Genomic DNA, 19,732 nt, shown 5'->3' with positions numbered 1-19,732 from the left:
CATGTCAGTGTGGCTTCTGCTTTTGAAAAGTCCAAAGAAAAAAAAGGAAAGCAACTTTTCAAAACAAAGCCTAATAAATCTGTTGATGGCAAGACTGCACTCGTATAATGGATAATGTAGTTCCATAAAAAGAAATAAATTACTTTCAGTGAACTTGGTTTTTGTTATAAGAAAAAGGAAGCCAATGTATTGTTTTTGCCCTAATTTCAAAGCCTCCTATGTATACCTTCTTTAATTTTTATTGGCTACTATCAGACTTCCAAATATTAACTTTTGCTTAAGTGACTTTACCTTTGCAAACAGAATTCTTGCCTCATTACAGTCCTTCTGTGAACTAGCATAATTTGATTTCTCAATAATGAATTATCTAGGAGCACAAAATAAGAAAGCACAAGTTGGATTCATTGTTGTTAGACTCAACAAGCAACTTGAAAAAGCAAACAAATAAACAAAAAGCAAACCACAGAGTTATTAGGACTGATCACTTTGAAACCTGCTGGAAATACTGCAGAAAGCCATAGTGCTCAGAGCCAGTTAATAAGCTGCACATGTATAAATTTGAGTTTCTTTGTTGGTGCTTAAATGGATAAATATTACATGACCACGTTTATAAAACATAAAATGAAGTTAACATTTGGATAGGATTTGGTTTATTGTAGCACCAGAGATGGCCAAGTCCAGGGCCGGCCATGATGGCTCACGCCTATAATCCTGAGACTTTTTGGGAGTCTGACGTGGGAGGATCGCTTGAGGCCAGGAGTTCAAGACCAGGCTGGGCAACATATCAAGACCATGTCTCTTCCAAAAAAAAAATTAGCTGGGAATGATGGCATGCACCTATAGTCCCAGCTACTTGTGAGCCTAAGGTGGAAGGATGCTTGAGGCCAGGAGTTCCAGGCTGCAGTGCGGTATGATTGTGCCACTGGGTGAAAGGGCAAAACTCTGTCTCCAAAATATAAAATATAAAATTACTATAGAACATAGATTGAATGACTTTAATCGTGTGAGAGGGGGATGCTTTAGGTGAACAATTGGCATAGGATGTTGTGTGACACACCAGTTGTTGTAATTGTTGTTATAATCGGTGATGATGTTAGAAAATAAACATGTTGCCTTGTTTTGGAAGGCAACGCCAATCAGTGACAAGGCAGAGTCAGACTTCAGGAAGCCCTGGGAAGGGGGATGGGAGAAGGGGAAGGAAGGGGCAAGTGTGCACCGTGACCTTCCATCCACACCAAACATGGATCCAAATACCCCGGGGAGCTGAGCCCCAGGCAAGCAGCCTGGGTTGGGCCTTAACAGGATTTAGTTTTGTCTGATTTTTTTCAAGCTCGATAGTGTCCGTGAGCTAAGCTAACCACATGACTGAAATCTTCACTTTATATTTTATTGTGTGACCTCGTAAACAGACATTTGCCCTTCATTTGCCATTAAGAACATAACAAAACAAAGCAACATTAGAAACAGCATTTTGGGCTCAAATATTCTGTTCTCTGTTTCTTGCATGTAATGTTACTATTTTTCTATTCTGACCTATTTAGCACATTTTGCTATTTGCCAAGACTGGAAGAGATTATTCATCGTTTCAAATTACCCATCTGGAAGGCATTTTATAAACATGTCTAGTTTTCTGTAATTTATTTACATTTCCAGATATCAAAATTCCTAAAATATGTTGAAGCCACACCCAGATAATAAAGACTCTGTTATTTTCCGGTTGAAATTTTTTTCAGTATTTTTAGTAATAAAATTATGATACAACAGGTGACACAATCATGTGGACATTCAAACCCAGTGCTTTGTATACATTTAGAATAACTTTTTATTAAAAAAATACATGTTTGTTACACAACATTTAGGAGACATAAATTTTAAAAGCTACAGGTCTTTTTGTTAACCCTTTGGAGTACGTCCTTCCAGAATTTTAATGCACCCATCTGTCTCTACCTCTTTATTGTGTTTTATGTCATTCTGTAATCCCTACTATAACTTGACATGTACCATGCATTTATTTGTCCAATTGTTATAATCTATTTCTCCCACTAGGGTAGAAACCTCTTGGGGGAAGTACTCTGCCCCTTTTGTTAACTACTAAGGGTAGCCTCACGTAGTATCTGGTACATATTAGATGCCCATAAAAGAAAGAATGAATGAATAGTTGACACTCACTAAATATTTGAAAACTTGAAAGCCACGAAGTATAAGCCAACTGGCCTAAAGTCAGAACACGGCAAATGGATCGGAACTTCTTTCTTTTCACCTCACATTTCTTGATTTCATCTGCTATTGGCTGATTAGCCTATTAATTTGTTTGAACTCAGTCAATTAGCTGCAGGCATGCAGTTGATTCATTATATGAGAACCAGAGAGAAGTAGTGATCTGGGGGCAAATGAGAGAGTGGTGACCCCTACAAATGGGGCTGACTGTGGGAGGCCACCGTGGAGTGGATTAGAGTGGGGTGGTAAGTCTATCGCTGACCTTTCAACCAGCCTGTGTTCTTGCTGCAGGGGTAGTGAATGAATAGCTCCCTTCAATTCCTCCATTCTGAGTCTAACCCTGTACTGTCAGGTGGATCCAAAGCACATGACCCTTGCTTAGACCCAAAGGGACAAGGCTGAGGAAGCTGAGTAACTTCTGAAGTAAGTGGAGAAAGAAAGATAATAATGAGTACTCTCACATCTTTCTTTACCCAACCCCTGGACATTTTAACCACCAATTTCCCATTCACAGACATCAAGTAATCCAGAGAGTATGTCTTGACTGAATAAATATCCACTGCATTGTTACCAGACAATGACTATTTCCAGGAAAAGATTTAAAATCTGATCTTGCTCTTCCTTTTGATTCTTTCAGTGAGGAAGCCCACACTGTAAAACACTTCCTGCCGGGCGCGGTGGCTCACGCCTGGAATCCCAGCACTTTGGGAGGCTGAGGCGGGTGGATCACAAGGTCAGGAGATGGAGAACATCCTGGCCAATATGGTGAAACCCCGTCTCTACTAAAAATATAAAAAATTAGCAGGGCATGGTGGCGTGTGCCTGTAATCCCAGCTACTAGGGAGGCTGAGGCAGGAGAATCGCTTGAACCCGGGAGGCGGAGGTTGTGGTGAGCTGAGATCGCGCCATTGCACTCCAGCGTGGGTGAGAGAGTGATACTGTGTCTCAAAAAAAAAAAAAAAAGTCTTCGTATGCCATTCTGACGGGTGTGCTGCAGTGTAATCGGAGCTAGAATTGCTTTTTTAACTTTATATTTGGAAATAATTTTGAACTTACAGAAAATAATTGCAGTGATCCAAACCCTTACTGCTTAGAATGGCTGAAATAGAAAAAAAGACTGATAAAACCAACCGTCAGTGGGGACTCAGATCACTGGTCCTCATTGAACATGGTTGATGGGAACAGAAAATGGTAGTTTCTTTGGAAAGCAGTTGGGTAGTTGCTGAAAGAAATATGCACAAACTTAACACACCACCCAGAAATTCCACCCGCAGGCATCTACTCAAGGGAAGTGAAAAGAAGTGTCTACAGAAAGACTTGTATGTGGATGTTCACAGTAGCGTGATTTATAACAATAAAACTTCAAACAGTCCAGATGCAGAATGGATAAACAAAATGCGACAATCCATGCAATGAAACACTATGCAGCTGTAAGAAGGGAACAAGCTGGTGATACCCGCTGCAATGTGGATGCCTTTCCTAACATGTGGAGTGAGAGGAGTCAGGCGGGAAAGACTGACTACTTGGTGTGATTCCACGTGTGTGAAATTTCTGGAAAGCGGAATAAATTTACTAAAAAACTACACTGGTGCACTTAAAATAGGTAAATTTTACGGTTTGTAAATTACACCCAATAAAGCTTTTTTTTTTAAAGGAGCATATTCTAAATATTGCTTGTACTGTGCTTTTTTTTCTACTTGAAACTATAACACAAAGACAGTTTCTTATCAGCCCAGCAGCTGGTCCTCATTTTTTAGTGGTTATATAATGGTTCATTGTATAGTTGTGCCCAAATTTAAGTAAATTAAATAATCAGGAAAAAAAAAGTTCTCCTTTCCCCATTCAGTCCAAAGACCTCGTAGGTATTCAGTTTCCGCACGCAGTTCTAAAAGCTACAAAGTTTTGTTCCTTCCATGCCTCAAAATCTCTTGCGCACCCTGCAGTGGATGCTAACGGTGCCTCCCTTGTCCCATCCACTGTTCCCATCCATGCCAAGGGCTTCCCACTGCAGGTACCTGTGCGTCTCTTCCTGAAGACTTGGTGGTGACAGAAGCATACCTGAATCACTCATGGGTGGCCAGAAGTGCCAGGAAGTTACTGCCCTTTGGAGCAGTCCTCACCAATGATGGAAGGAAGTTGTGGATAAACACCCCAGCTCCCTCACTCTGTGAAAAAACCACTCAGAGATGAGGTCTCCAGCACCTCACAGAGTTCCCAGCACCACTGAGCCCCCATTGCCAACGGCGGCATCTGATCTTTAACACTCATTTTCGGCCAGGCACGGTGGTTCATGCCTGTAATCCCAGCACTTTGGGAGGCCGAGGCGGGTGGATCACGAGGTCAAGAGATCGAGACCATCCTGGTCAACAAGGTGAAACCCCGTCTCTACTAAAAATACAAAAATTAGCTGGGCATGGTGGCGCGCGCCTGTAGTCCCAGCACTCAGGAGGCTGAGGCAGGAGAATTGCCTGAACCCAGGAAGCGGAGGTTGCAGTGAGCCAAGATTGTGCCATTGCACTCCAGCCTGGGTAACAAGAGCGAAACTCTGTCTCAAAAAAAAGAAAAAAAAAAAACACTCATTCTTTCCCTTCTCTCTCCCATTTCCCTACCCCCCCACCATCCTTTCCTAGAATCACTCAGTAAATAAATTACTGCATCTAAATCCTTGTCTCGGGGTGCCCCCAAAATAAACCACCACCAAGAAGCGACTAATTGGTTTATATACCTGGTGCTTTCCACTTTATCCTTTTGCATTTATTTTTTATATTAAACACTCTTTATTTGAAAATTGTACCTTACAATCTTAACACTATCTGTCACATTTCAATAAGAGCAATTTCAGCATCAGCTAATAAACAGTAGCTAAAATAATGAGAGATCGATCAAAAGTGCTTTAAAGGGAGCAGCACCGGCTGACGGTCTGCGGAGGCTCTGGGCATTCCGAACCTGGGTAAAGGGAAAACAGAATCAAATCTGCAGGTGCTCTGGACCCAACCCCTCACACTGTGACCAGCCTCCCTCCTGGGGGCCCATGGTCCTCTCGGCATTTCTTTTTTTCTTTTCTTTTTTGAGATGGAATCTCACTTTATTGCCCATGGTGGAGTGCAGTGGTGCACTCTCAGCTCACTGCAGCCTCTGCTTCTCATGCTCAAATGAGTCTCATGCCTCAGCCTCCCAAGTAGCTGGGACTACCGGTACACACCACTACATCTGGCTTTTTTTTTTTTTTGTATTATTAGTAGAGATGGGTTTTTTGCCATGTTGGCCAGGCTGGTCTCAAACTCCTGGCCTCAAGAAATCTACCTGCCTCGGCCTCCTAAAGTGCTGGGATTACAGGCATGAGCCACCATGCCTGGCCCCTCTGGCACTTCTGGACTCCTGTGGGCTGTGGGTGGTGGAGCCGTAGGAGCCAAAGGGCCACTAAGAAAAGGCTACAACTTGACCTTGCGGTCAGCTGGCTTCTGCCTGTCATGGTCATTTTCTTCCTGCAGGACCTGGAGTGATCACAGCGGCCATCTAGCTTTCCTGGGCTGTTCTCTCATGGAAGAGGATCTCCCTCTGAAAACTGGAAGTGTCTTTCTTCAATTCCTGGGCCAGGTTTTGGGCCATCTTCCTGTAGCGGTTGCGGGTGTGACACATGGTTCAGGTATGGTGCACCTTGCGAAGTCTCTGCTTGAGGTCCAGGCAGTAGGCGTCCTCTCTGTGGACTCCCATGAGACTCCATCATGGGCTCTTGGTGGAGTTCAGGCAGAACAGGAAGCCTCAGCTGCAGCTTTGGGAGCTCCCTCTCCAGCTGCGCCCTTGCACCCTGCAGAGAGGCCTGCTCGCTGTTCAGACTTTGGACTTGTGCTGTGAGTTCTTTATGCTTTTGATTTCTTTCCATGATTGCATGTCTGCTTCTCCAGTCTCCCCTTCAGGACATCGAAGAAGGCATCTAAGTCACCGTCATCATCCACACTCTTCAGAGGGACTTGTGGCCGGGAGGCTAGGGGCCTGCCGTATCCTGCTTCCCTGCTCCCCTCCACTGCCAAGTACCCATCCTTTATGTGATCTCTACCACCCTCCAGCAGGTGCAGGATGCGGGGACAGGTGTGGGCCAGGGAGGTCAGCCACCTCACTCCAACATTCATGGCTGTCTTGTTCCTGCCTTGGCCTGCTTCGACCTTTCCTTCTTCACCTGAAAGTGTTGTTTCCATCTGACAGTCCTGGTCAGGCAGCACTACAGGTTGCTGATGGTCACGGCTGTCATTCAGATCATCTGCCGTTTTCCTCTGATCTCTCCCTGCTGTGAAGTGTATGGACACGCTTTGCATCAGTCACTAGGGGAAGTTCAGGAGGCTTCCTTTTTCATGCTTTTTTCAGAAGCTCACCTAGGTCCTGATGGAAGACCTGCTCATTTCATTCAGAACCCTAGGCAGAGGGTCTGGAGCAATCCTGGACTGGCCTGTGCCATGGGTGACCAGAGGCCCCCACTGGCCTGGGGTGCTGGCTGCATCATGGCTCTGGCCTTTCCCTGGACTGTATCCCTTTGGGCCAGCTCTGCCCTTCTTCTCACTGTGTGTCACCTCCTGACCATAAAGGTCACCACAGCAGTGTACCCCTGGATCACCCAGGATATCCCTAGGGTCACTGGCACTAGTCCCAGGATTCTGTACATCACTAGCATTGCCACCCGCAGGGGCCAGCAGCAGCTGAGTAGGCATTGCGTGGTGGGCAGCAGGCCCTCCGTGGCTCCTGAGGGCTCTGCAGCTCTGTCTCCCCTTGCCAGGGGGCCTGTGGGCCACAGCTGACCACCAGAAACCCTGTGGAGTGTTTTATCTCTGACACAAACAAGGGCCCACCAATCAGGGTGCACTGTCTGTTGGGCTGGGGGAGGAGAAGCACCCTGGGTTCTAGAAAACTGTGTCCCTGATTTTGCTGAGCAAATAGAGTGACATCACTTATTCAGGGCCTTGGGGGAGTGGAATGGGCTCATAGCAGACCCTAGCTCATGTCACTCCAGGCCCTACAACACAGACAGGGGGTCAAAGCAGGGCCATACCACAGCCCCGTGTCCACACACGATCCTCTTCTCAGCTTTCCTTCACCCAACTCCCCTTCACCTGACTCTCACCGGGCCATGGCAGCCTCTCTGCCCCTGCTGGGGACTAGACTCAGGGAGGAGAGGGGTGGGCTGTGACTTCCAGGTGTGGCCTGTGAATTTATACAGACAGAAGCAAGCTACTCAGCATGCAGGCACCTTAACGGTATTCGTAAGGCATCTGATTTCATTCATAGTTTAATTAGAACGCACTGTAACACTCTAGCGTGAAGACCTGGGATCATCTGCTTGCTTGCTTAGCCAATGCAAGGACACAGTATAAATAACTTAGAGTGTCTGGAAAGACATTTAATCATTTGAGGGTTAGGTTTCTTCCGCAGACCTTCTCTAGACAGCCAAGAACACAACAGTGATGCCACCCCTAGCATATGCTTTATGACTTATAACTCACAAAAGAGCATAAAACAGCAAGTCTTTTCCATGCTAGGTTGGAAAAAGTCCTGTAAATTTATGGCTACAAATTCCAACTAACATAAAATCTTTGCCTCTCTCCTTCCAACTAAATTGCATCTGTGCCAGATGAGAGAGGCAAGGCATTGAGGGAAGCACAGAAAAGACATTTTTGCAAAATCCAAAGCCTTCTCCTGAAACGTAGGCGAACACACACAACAATATGACCGGCAATTTATTCATTCTACTGGCTGCTCTTACTTCATTCTGACAAGCTTGGGCAACTGGAGTGTGATGAATCCAGGTCTAGCCATTTGAGGCAACTGCTGAGGTGGTAAGAGGCTGTCACTGTGGAGAAACAAGCTCACCAGCCCCAAACACCTCGCTATTTTAAGGTGAACAAAGCTGTCGTGCAAGATCAGGCAGCACTTTCCAGCTCAGGTCTGAGACAGCAAAGACACTCCTGGGGCCTTAGGTCTGTGAAGCATCGTCGCACCTCCCGTTAATAACAACCTAGACTAGAATTCAGGTTTTGGGATTTTGCTGAGCGTGATAACTAAAATCAGCACTGGTAAACACTTAAATTTCACATCATGCTTGCCCAGTTTGGCAGAAGATAGAGGAAGCATGGTAGACTGACTTACCCATCTTAAGCCCAAGTCAACAGTAGAAACTCCTCCTGCAAAGGCAGAATACATTTGTCTGCCTCTTGACTTAGGTTTGGCCATGTGACTTGCTGGGCTAATAGAATAACACGGAAATGTCAGCATGCCAATTCCACACTTTACAAGGTCTCTTGGGATTCCACTTGTACTCACGCACCTTCACCATTGTCACAAGGAGAGCTTTCCTCAGGTAGCCACCACCCACCAACCTGGACTTAGAATGTACTTAAGTGTTGCTGGCCTGAACCCAGACATCAGTGAGAAGCCAAGCCTAGCAGAACCTGTGCAGGAAGTAGCATCATCTGGCTGAGCCCAACCTAGATCAGCCAGACCCTGGCCAACCTCTGTTTGCATGAGCTAAACAGATGCTTATTATCAATTTCTTGTTTATTTATTTTTTTTTTTTTTGAGATTGGATCTTACTCAGTTGCACAGGCTGGAGTGCAGTGGTGTAATCATGGCTCACTGCAGCCTCGAGCTCCTGGATCCACGTGTTCCTCCCACCTTAGCTTCCCTGTTAGCTAGTACTACAGGTGCACACCACCATGCCTGGCTAATTTTTGTATCTTTTGTAGAGATGCAGTTTCACCATGCTGCCCAGGCTGATCTTGAACTTCTGAGCTCAAGAGATCCTCACACCTCAACCTTCCAAGTGCTGGGATTACAGGATTACAAGTGTGAGGCACTACATGCAGCTCAGTTTTCCTACTGAGTTTAGGGATGGCTTGTTGCACATATAAAAGCTGATTCCAGAGCAATGGGGAAGTACCAGAAGCCAGGGGGAATAGTGCATAATAGGTTTCTCCTCTTTCCTTCCCTGGAAAATGGGTAGCAATGTACAGGATATAGCCATGATGCTCACAATTGCTTTTAAAAAGTCCCTATAACTTGGGCCACATGTGGTGGCTCACACCTGTAATCACAGCACTTTGGGAGGCTGAGGTGGGCAGGTCACCTAAGGTCAGGAGTTTGAAACCACCCTGGCCGACATGGCAAAACCCCATCTCTACTAAAAATATAAAAATTAGCTGCGTGTGGTAGTGTGTGCCTGTAATTCTAGCTACTGGGGAGGCTGAGATAGGAAAATCGTTTGAACCCAGAAGGTGGAGGTTGCAGTGAGCCAAGGTTGTGTCACTGCCCTCCAGCCCAGTGTGACAGAGTGAGACCCCATCTTGAAAACAAAAAAGATCTCTATAACTTCTTCCAAGAATATCCTAACTTCTGAGTCCCACAGCTGGACCATTTCCAAGACGATCCTACATAGTCTGTTGCAGTGATGGTGGGATTGGGTCCCGGTGTCCACCATGGTAACTTGCTCATGGTCACAGACTGTATGGCCTCTTTGCCCTTTGTGTCCTACTCCCCACTCCCTCATCATGCTTCAAGGCATCCCTGCCCATATAAATACTTGCATCCCAATTCTTGACCAAAATGAAGTCTCATTTTAACATGTAACTAACACTCATTGAGGGCTGAATGTGCCAGATACGGTGACACGGGTAACTTAACTTCTCAGTGCTTCACTTTTCTCATCTTTAAAATGAGGACAAGAATAGTACCTACCTAAACAAACTAGAAAATCTAGAAGAAATAGGTAAATTCCTGGACACAAAGTCCCTCCCAAGACTGAACATGGAAGAAGCTGAATCCCTGAATAAACCGTTAACAAGTTCTGAAATTGAGGCAGACATAAGTAGTCTACAAACAAAAACAACAAAAAGCCCAGATGGATTTACAGCTGAATTCTACCAGAGGTACAAAGAGGAGCTGGTACCAAATATTCCAAACAACTGAAAAGGAGGGACTTCTCCCTAACTCATTTTATGAGGCCAGCATCATCCTGATACCAAAACCTGGCAGAGATATAACAAAAAAAATAAAACTTCAGGCCAACACCTCTGATGAACATCGATACAAAAGTCCTCAATAAAATACTGGCAAACCAAATCCAGCAGCACATCAAGAAGCTTGTTCACCATGATCAAGTCAGCTTCAACCCCAGGATGCAAGCCTGTTTCGACATATGCAAATCAATAAATGTAATTCATCACATAAACAGAACTAAAGATAAAAACCACATGATTATCTCAATAGATGAGGAAAAGGACTTTCATAAAATTCAACATCCCTTTATGTTAACAACTCTCAATAAACTAGGTATTGATGAAACATACTTCAAAATAATTAGAGCCATTTATGACAAACCTATAGTCAATATCATACTGAATGGACAAAAGCTGGAAGCATTCCCCTTGAAAACTGGCCCAAGATAAGGATGCCCTCTCTCACCACTCCTATTCAACATAGTGTTTTAAGTTCTGGCCAGGACAATCAGGCAAGAGAAAGAGAATTTAAATAGGAAGAGAGGATGTCAAACTGTCTCTGTTTGCAGATGACATAATTCTGTATCTAGAAAACCACATTGTCTCAGTCCAAAAGCTTCTTAAGCTGATAAGCAACTTCAGCAAAGTCTCAGGATACAAAATCAATGTGCAAAAATCACAAGCATTCCTATACATCAACAACAGACAGAGAGCCAAATCATGAGTGAACTCTCATTCACAATTGCTACAAAGAGAATAAGATACTTAGGAATGCAGCTAACAAGAGAAGCGAAGGGCCTCTTCAAGGAGAACTACAAACCACTGCTCAAGGAAATAAGAGAGGACACAAACAGATGAGAACACATCCCATGCTCAAGGAGAGGAAGAATCAATATTGTGAAAATGGCCTTGCTGCCCAAAGTAATTTAGAGATTAAATGCTATTCCCATTAAACTACCATTGACATTCTTCACAGAATTTGAAAACACTACTTTAAAATTCATGTGGACCCAGAAAAGGGTAAGGTAAGATAATCTTAAGCAAAAAGAACAAAGCTGGAGGCATCACACCATCTGACTTCAAACTATATGATAAGCCTACAGTAACCAAAACAGCACAATACTGGTACAAAAACAGACACATAGATGAATGGAACAGAATAGAGATCTCAGAAATAACACCGCACATCTACAAACATCTGATTTTTTGACAAACCTGACAAAAACAAACAATGAGGAAAGGATTCCCTATTTAATAAATAGGTAAAATGGGGAAAACTGGCTAGCCATATGCAGAAAATTGAAACTAGACCCCTTCCTTATACCTTGTAGAAAAATCAAGTCAAGATGAATTAAAGACTTAAATGTAAAACCCAAAATCAACTCAAGATGTATTAAAAACCTAAATGTAAAACCCAAAACTATCAAAGCCCTGGAAAATAAATCTAGGCAACACCATTCAAGACACAGGCAAGGATTTCACAATGAAAATCTCAAAAGCAATCGCAACAAAAGCGAAAATTGACAAGTGGAATCTAAATAAACTAAAGAGCTTATGCACAGCAAAAGAAACTATCATCGGAGTGAACAACCTACAGAATAAGAGAAAATTTTTGTGATCTATCCATCTGACAAAATTCTAATACCTGGAATCTACAAGAAACTTAAACAAATCTATGAGAAAAACAAACAACCCCATTCAAAAGTGGGTCAAGAAAATGAATAGACACGTCTCAAAAGAAGACATTTGTGTGGCCAACAAACATATGAAGAAAAGCTCAACATCACTGATCATTAGAGAAATGCAAACCAAAACCATGAGATAGCATCTCATCCCAGTCAGAATGGTGATTATTAGAAAGTCAAGAAACAACAGTGCTGGCGGGGCTGTGGAGAAACAGGCACACTTTTACACCGTTGGTGGGAATGTAAATTAGTTCAACCATTGTGGAAGACAGTGTGGCAATTCCTCAAAGACCTAGAACCAGAAATACCATTTGACCCAGCAATCCCATTACTGCATATATACCCAAAGGAATACAAATCTTTTTTTTTTTTTTTTTTTTTTTTTTTTTTTGCTATATAGACATGAGCCACTACACCTGGCCTGGCTATACCTGGTAGGGATAGCCATTTCTGCCTAGCAGGTAGGTCACCTAAGCACAGGGTGCTCAGGACAGGGCCCCATGAAGTCACATGGCCCAGCTCCAAATTCCACCTTTGACCTTGCCTAACTGGGTGATGCAGGGCAAGTGAACTTAGCCTCTTAGGACTCAGTTTCCCCATCTGTAAAATGAGAATAATAACAATCCCACCTTTACAAGGCTGTGGTGATGATTAAATGTGACAACAAATGCCATGGTCATCAGTTCTCCAATGTTATATATTGGCTTTTCCCCTCTTCAAAGTATTTTTTGCTTGGATAATAGCCTGATGAAATATCGTATCTCAGAGTCCTGTGGCAGTTCCTGTTATTGTTTGGTTTACAACTGCATTTTACTGAAGTTATTTATTTATGAAAGTCAAGCACAAAGATGTTTTATCTGACAGGAAGGACAGAGGAAGGGAGAAATAAATCTTTGGCCTCAAAAGACAAACCTACAACATCATGATAAGACTTCAGTGTTTATACCTGGTACTGTGCACTTCCTTATTCTGTCATCATTACTATCAAGAAAATTCACATCTAATGCTCTTTTGTGTTTATTTAGCATGCATTTATTAGCTCTCTGCTCAGGTCAGGATCTTTGCTAGAAAAAGAAAGGTAAGGAATAGGAAAGACAGACCAATCCCCAGCCTTTGCAAAATTAAACAAGGGATAGGGCCATTGATCACATAATCACATACTGATTGTTATTTTACATGATAGGAAAAAAACATATTGTGTTATATGAGCAAATATCACAGGATCTAAATTCATGGAGGGAAGACAGACAACTTCCTGAGAGAACTCCACATTTAAGTCAGAACAGGAGGCATCCAACCAGGGTCCAAATTAAGAAATAGAGCAGGCCGGTCACGGTCGCTCAAGCCTGTAATCCCAGCACTTTAAGAGGCCGAGGCGGGTGGATCACGAGGTCAAGAGATTGAGACCATCCTGGTCAACATGGTGAAACCCCATCTCTACTATAAAATACAAAAATAATTAGCTGGGCATGGTGGCACGTGCCTGTAATCTCAGCTACTTAGGAGGCTGAGGCAGGAGAATTGCCTGAACCCAGGAGGCAGAGGTTGTGGTGAGCCGAGATCGTGCCATTGCACTCCAGCTTGGGTAAGAAGAGGGAAATTCCGTCTCAAAAAGAAAAAAGAAAGAAAGAAATAGAGCAGCGATATATTGTGCAGAGATAGTTCTCTAACATTTTTCTGTCTTGTTCCTCTTTCTCTGCAAGAGTTTGCCTTCTCTGAGAGCAGTTGTGTCTGCAGCAAAGCTAAGGCCCAGCTCCCAGCCCAGAAAGAATGTCTAGTAAGGGCAGTGGTGAACCTCACAAGCTTGAAATCCTGCAGCCCTAGATTGAAATTCCAGCAACACATTCAATAACATTGTGGCCTTGGGTAAGTCAGTTCATCTCATTCAACTTCTGTTTTCTTACTTGTAAATGAATGTAATAATATCTTACACTTAAGAAATGTTGAGGTGGGTTTAAATGAGATAACTGAAAACAACAATGTTTATTTTGCTCATGAATCTGCTATGGGGCAGGGTTCAGCAGGGATGGTTCAGCAGGGACAGGTTGTCCTGCTCAAAGGCTGGGGGCTGGAGCCAGCCTTCTAAGTCCCATATCAGTGGGGCTGTCAACCAGAGCACCTACATGTGGCCTCTCTGCAGAGTCTGGAATTCCGAGGAACATGGTGGCTGGGTCTCAAGGGCATGTATCCTAAGAGATTCAGAGAGCCAGGTGGAAGCCCCATCACCTTTGCTAATCAAGGCTTTGAAGTCACTTGGCACCACTCTGCCACATTCTTGACGTCAAAGCAGTCACTGGTCCTGCTCAGATTCAAGGAGAGGAAAAAAAGACCTCTCCACTTGATGGAGGAGTAGCAGGGTTTTGGAGGAGCCGTGACTGTGACCTGTGCTGAAAAATATGATCTGCCGTAGTGACCTACCTATACTGATATCCCATTGATGCAACTTCCTTTCAATGTGAAGATTTATAATACTATGAAAAACAATCTACAAAAAGTAGATAACAGGAAGCAAGGTGGTGGGAACTGAAGAAAGAGAAGTAGAATCATTGCTGCCATGTCCTCTTTCAGTTATTGCCAGCTACTTTGCACTTGGTGGTTGTGTCATCCCTCAGATGGGGGCAACAGCAGTGCCCACCTCGGGGTGGTGTTGTGATAATTGAACGAGTTAACACATTAGAGCGCTTAAAGCTATGCCTGGCCTATGATGAGTGCTCTGAAAATGTGATTGGTTTCCCTTCATGCTCGTGGACTCCTAACTTGTCCTGATATTGATGTGGCCCTACTGCCACGGTATCGTGAACAGAGTCCCTCAGACACCTGGAAACATCCTCCCTGACGCTCTGTCAGAGCAAAGTCTCTTCCACAGCCACATACCAAAACCATCACACACGATACTCCCAATCACACTGAGGAGCTTGGGGTTGTGCCCACTGGGCTTATGGTCTCGCTGCTACATACCCCTTCACACCAGCATCTCTTCTCCTCTCCCCCTGCAGTTCAGCCCGACCTCCCCAGCATTCGGAAGGGCTTGCACGTTTATCTTTTCTGGTAGAAGTTTAGAAGTCCAGATCTCTCGTCTCCATCTACAAAACACAAAACTGACCATCAGGGTTTTGGATGTATTTTAAAAACACAATGAACAACCACACACTTGCTTCCTAGCCTGGCTCTGGGAGGAGACATTGCTAAATCAGAACAGTGATGGCCTTTCCTTCCCATTCCTGGTTGGTCCTCCACCTCTGGACCAGGAAATTGAGGATGGGGATTTCTTTACCAGAGTGCTTTCTAAATCCCTGTGCTAATGCTCAGATTTAAAAAACTCTCAATGGTCTTTCACGAATGGGACAAATCAACAAGCATCCCATCTTCCCCACCAATTAAGTGACAATTCATTTCTTTCCCTTACCCCTTGCATCATATCACTTCCTATAAAAAGGGTCCCGAAATCTTCCAGTCTAGGATCCTGGGGATGGGACTCATCTGAATAGGATTCCTATACTGCTGGGCACAGTGGCTCACGTCTATAATCCCAGCACTTTGGAAGGCGGAGGTGGGTGGATCACTTGAGCTCAGGAGTTCAAGACCAGCCTGGGCAACATGGTGAAACTCCCTCTCTACCAAAAATACCAACAACTAGCCAGGCATAGTGACACACACCTGTGGTCCCACCTACTCAGGAGGCTGAGGTGGGAAGATCACTTGAGCCCCAGAGACGGAAGTTGCAGTCAGCAGGTTACATCACTGCACTTCAGCCTGGGCAGTAGAGTGAAACTTCATCTCGAAAATGAAAAAAAAAAAAAGAAAGGAATTTCTATATTATCCTTTATTTTATTTTTTAACTGTTTGAATCAGCATCTTTTTAAAAATTACCTAAGTACATGCATGAATGCAGTCATCTTGCTTGCAATATGCAAATATTAGATCAGAGCTTAAGTTCCCTTTGACCATCACCAATAATGCCTATATCCTTGGCAGAAGTGGGCATTTTTATAATTTATATCTTTTCAGATTGCTTCTGTGCATTCCAATATCCAATTACACACACACACACACACACACACACACACACACACACAGAGTGTGTGTATGTTTCTTTTTTAAATGTATGTTTCTCATGTGCTCCATTCTCCTGTTGCTCCATCCTCAGGATGTCCTGTCGAGCTCCCGACGTGGGTAGGAAAAGGTTATCTCATTCTTTTTTCCCCATTGCTTTCCTAATACCTCATAGTCCCAGCTCCTCTGTCAGGCTCTGTAACTGCTCTGACTTCCCCACCATCTCCTCCCCTGGAACTCTCACAGATAGATGTACATGCATCCCTTCCTTCACACCTGGATTCATGGTAGCTTTCTGGCCTGGACTATCCTCCCTGTCCCCCTCCTCTTACTTGAGAAGATTCAGCTCTTGGGCCTGGATGGAACATATTTGGGCTTCAGTCCCAGATGAATGGCTCAGGTAAATTGCTTAACCTGGATTCTTATATTAAAAAATAGGGTAATTGTAATAGCATTTATTATACTTCAAAGCACTGCTCTAAATATTGAGTAGAATAATTCATAGAACGCATTGGCCCATTGCAGGTTATTTACAGTGGTTTACATCATGGTGTTAAATAAGTATGTACAAATAAAATAGCTAGGGGTAAACGGCCAATGTTCTTGTTTTTACATAGTTATAAAACCAAGTACAATTGTAACTTATATAGGAATAGGAACGTAAATGAATACAACTAAAAGTAACTCAATGCAAGGGATACTGTTTTCCTGAAACTAAATCACTCTTGCAACATAAATATGGTGGGGCTGCATCTTCTAAGAAAGGAAAAGCTTACATGAGAGAACAAGTCAGAAATTACCCTTACAGCTGATTTGCTGTGTGCAGAGGCTCACCCGAGTGATAGGGACCTATAAACTGAGACCACCTGGCAGAACAGCAGGCTCCAGTGCCCTGCGTCATGCTGGTGCTGGGACCTCACTGAGTGGAATGGCAAGTGAAACTGTCAAATTATTCCGATCTCTTCCACTCTCACTTTGAATTCTCCCATTATGTTCCTCTATCTGAACTACTGTGCCGCTTGAATTCATTACCCCCATTACACTGCATTTGGCCTTGACTTGGGGGCAAAAAGACTGACTATGTGCGAAGTCTCTTCTGCCCATCTTCATACCTTGCAACAATCTCAGTTTATGAAATGATTTGGCCCCAAGGCAAATCAAATAAACTCAAACTCAGAGGCAGGCATTGAAATTACTAGGCAGGCCAGGTGTGGTGGCTCAAGCCTGTAATCCCAGCACTTTGGGAGGCCAAGGCAGGTGGATCGCGAGGTCAAGAGATCGAGACCATCATGGTCAACATGGTGAAACCCTGTCTCTACTAAAAATACAAAAAAATTAGCTGGGCACGGTGGTGCGTGCCTGTAATCCCAGCTACTCAGAAGGCTGAGGCAGGAGAATTGCCTGAACCCAGGAGGCGGAGGTTGCGGCGAGCCGAGATTGCGCCATTGCACTCCAGCCTGGGTAACAAGAGTGAAACTCCATCTCAAAAAAAAAAAAGAAAGAAAGAAAAAGAAAAAGAAATTACTTGGAAGAACTTGGTCCCAAGGCTCAATGCTTTGGGGATTCTCCACCTTGGTGGCACACCTGTGAAGCTTTAAGCAAGTGCCAAGTCCAGAGCACATCCCAAATCAAGTACAGCAGTCTCTGGGGGTGCAAACCCTATTTTTGAAGCTCTTTGGGTGATTTCAATGTGCACTGAAGGTTGAGAATGGGGATCTATGGACTCGTAGCTTTCAAACATGTCTGACTTCCATCCATGGTAATAAATATATTTTACATCATGATCCATACTCAAGCATACACGTACAAAACAGAAACAAATATTTTGTAGAACAATATTTAACTGTTACTACCAGCCATACACTCTAATATTTTCCATTTTCTTCTCTCTTACTTAAAACAATGCTGGATATACCCAACTTCAACCCTTAATGAACCACAATTCACTAGTGGGTCATGACCCCACAGCCTGAAAAACACTGCTCTAGTTAGCCCAGAATGTAATTTGATTAATTAGTAAATGTTACCCTTGATATAAAAGCATACTGGATTTCAGACATTCCAAAGGAGGATATGTGAATTCCTGAGAATAAGTCCATACCTTTAGAGGCCTATTTTGAAAATCTTTATTGGGAACCAAATCCTTCATTTTACAGAACAGAAAAGGTCAAACTCCTGTATATATTCCTTCTGGATGTGTGCATGCCTGTGTGGGTTACACTTTGCCCTATTCTTTCTTTCCTTTCCCCTTCCCCTTCCCCTTCCCCTTCCTCTTCCCTTCTTTTCCTTTCAAAACAGTTTCATTCTGTCCCCCAGGCTGCAGTGCAATGGTGCAATCTCAGCTCTCTGCAAGATTACAGGCTGAGCTGCCGCACCCAGCCCTTTATTTCATATCTGTATTTTCATGTGACATTTTGTCTATTTGGAAAGTCCTTACATGATTGCTCTTGGAGCTTAGCGAGGTTGCTTCAGTGCATGTTGTTTGGGAGTGCTGTCCTTTTTTCCCTTTGCCCATGAAGCATGGAGTAGGCATGGGCAATTTAACACTTGTTGATGGAGTTTTAGCATTCTAGGATATATTTCCAATTGGGATTTGACACAGTGACGCTCTAAGGAGGCTGGAAAAAAAACCCCACACACATTTGGCCTTAAAGAGAAGGGGATTTGCTGTCACTGGCAGGCTCTCAATAGTTCGGCTGTTTTCCAGCCTAGAACCCCTTCCAACATCAGACTCTATCAGTTTAGATCTCGGACACCCTTATCTCCTGGGCAAAACAGAGGGTAATAAAAAGTAGTTACAATATCTAGTTATCACTGATATTGCTTAAGTAGCACCCACAAGTATTTAAAACTAAGTTTTCTAAGGACCTCAGGGGAAGAATAACTCACCAGGCAAAATGCTATTGGTCAACTTCCAAAAAGGTTTTTACTTTGAAAACTACAATAAAGAGCCAAACCCAAACAATCTAAAAAACAGACATTAAACTGACCTTGCACTGAATATGTGTGACGTTACAGTATCTTACAGAAACTGAGATATTACTACAGAAGCTAAAACACTAGCCACTTACAAACGGTGCTTTTCCATAAGAAGAAATACATTCGTATATTAAAAAGAGAAACGGACTGACTGAGACTACCCTGTGAGTCTGGGTTAAGCAGCTGGAAAAACTTGGGGTGCTGTTCCAATTCCTGGGCCAGTGTCACCCCATATGCATACACGGCATTTCCTCAGCAAAGTGCCTGTGCTTTAAACGGGGTATTGAGATTTAACAGGATTGTGTTCCTAAGAGAAATGCAAATTCATTTCCAACCTACATTGGTTTTTCAACAAACTAGAATTTCTCTAAAGACGACTAAAGTGTTTCTACCTTTGAGAATTCTAAATTGTCTTAAATTTTAATTTAATTTTTCTATGGAGGAAAGTCAAATTTATGAAGAGGATTGTCTCAATCAGAATTATTCATGAAGATTGAGCATCTAGTAGGTGCAAGGCATTGTAAGAAATACTGAGTCACTGTTCTCATCGGAAACCCTGAAGTCCTTATAGAGATATTTATAAATTATAACCTTTGAGGTAAAAACGGGTTGAAGGAAATGAAATACTACCTAGGTTTGAATTTTCTCAATCTAGTGGTCACTACCCTAGAGACTGGAGGAGTTGCTTATTTCCCACATATTTTCATAGTGTCATCCAGAAGGCTCATGTGCACATTATTCATCATTGCGTAGTATCACCGAATTTCTTTTCTTTTTTTTAGAGACAGGGTCTTACTTTGTTGCCCAGGCTAGAGCGCA

General features: G+C 43.4%; 1 protein-coding gene across 2 annotated transcripts in view; it reads right to left on the bottom strand.

Moving 5' to 3' along the window:
* The window catches only part of RIN2 (Ras and Rab interactor 2), a 252,358-nt gene that overhangs the window by 199,460 nt on the left and 33,166 nt on the right, over positions 1–19,732 (bottom strand). For both annotated transcript variants that reach the window (XM_078371480.1, XM_054255260.2), the window contains exon 2: positions 14,840–14,964. The gene's annotated coding sequence lies outside the window, so the exon portion shown is untranslated. The remainder of the gene's footprint in view (positions 1–14,839; positions 14,965–19,732) is intronic.

The sequence above is a fragment of the Callithrix jacchus genome, chromosome 5 (genome assembly GCF_049354715.1).
Source record: "Callithrix jacchus isolate 240 chromosome 5, calJac240_pri, whole genome shotgun sequence".
Lineage (NCBI taxonomy): Eukaryota > Metazoa > Chordata > Mammalia > Primates > Cebidae > Callithrix > Callithrix jacchus.
The sequence above is the reverse complement of the archived record's forward strand: the minus strand, read 5'-3'. Positions and strand labels throughout refer to the sequence as shown.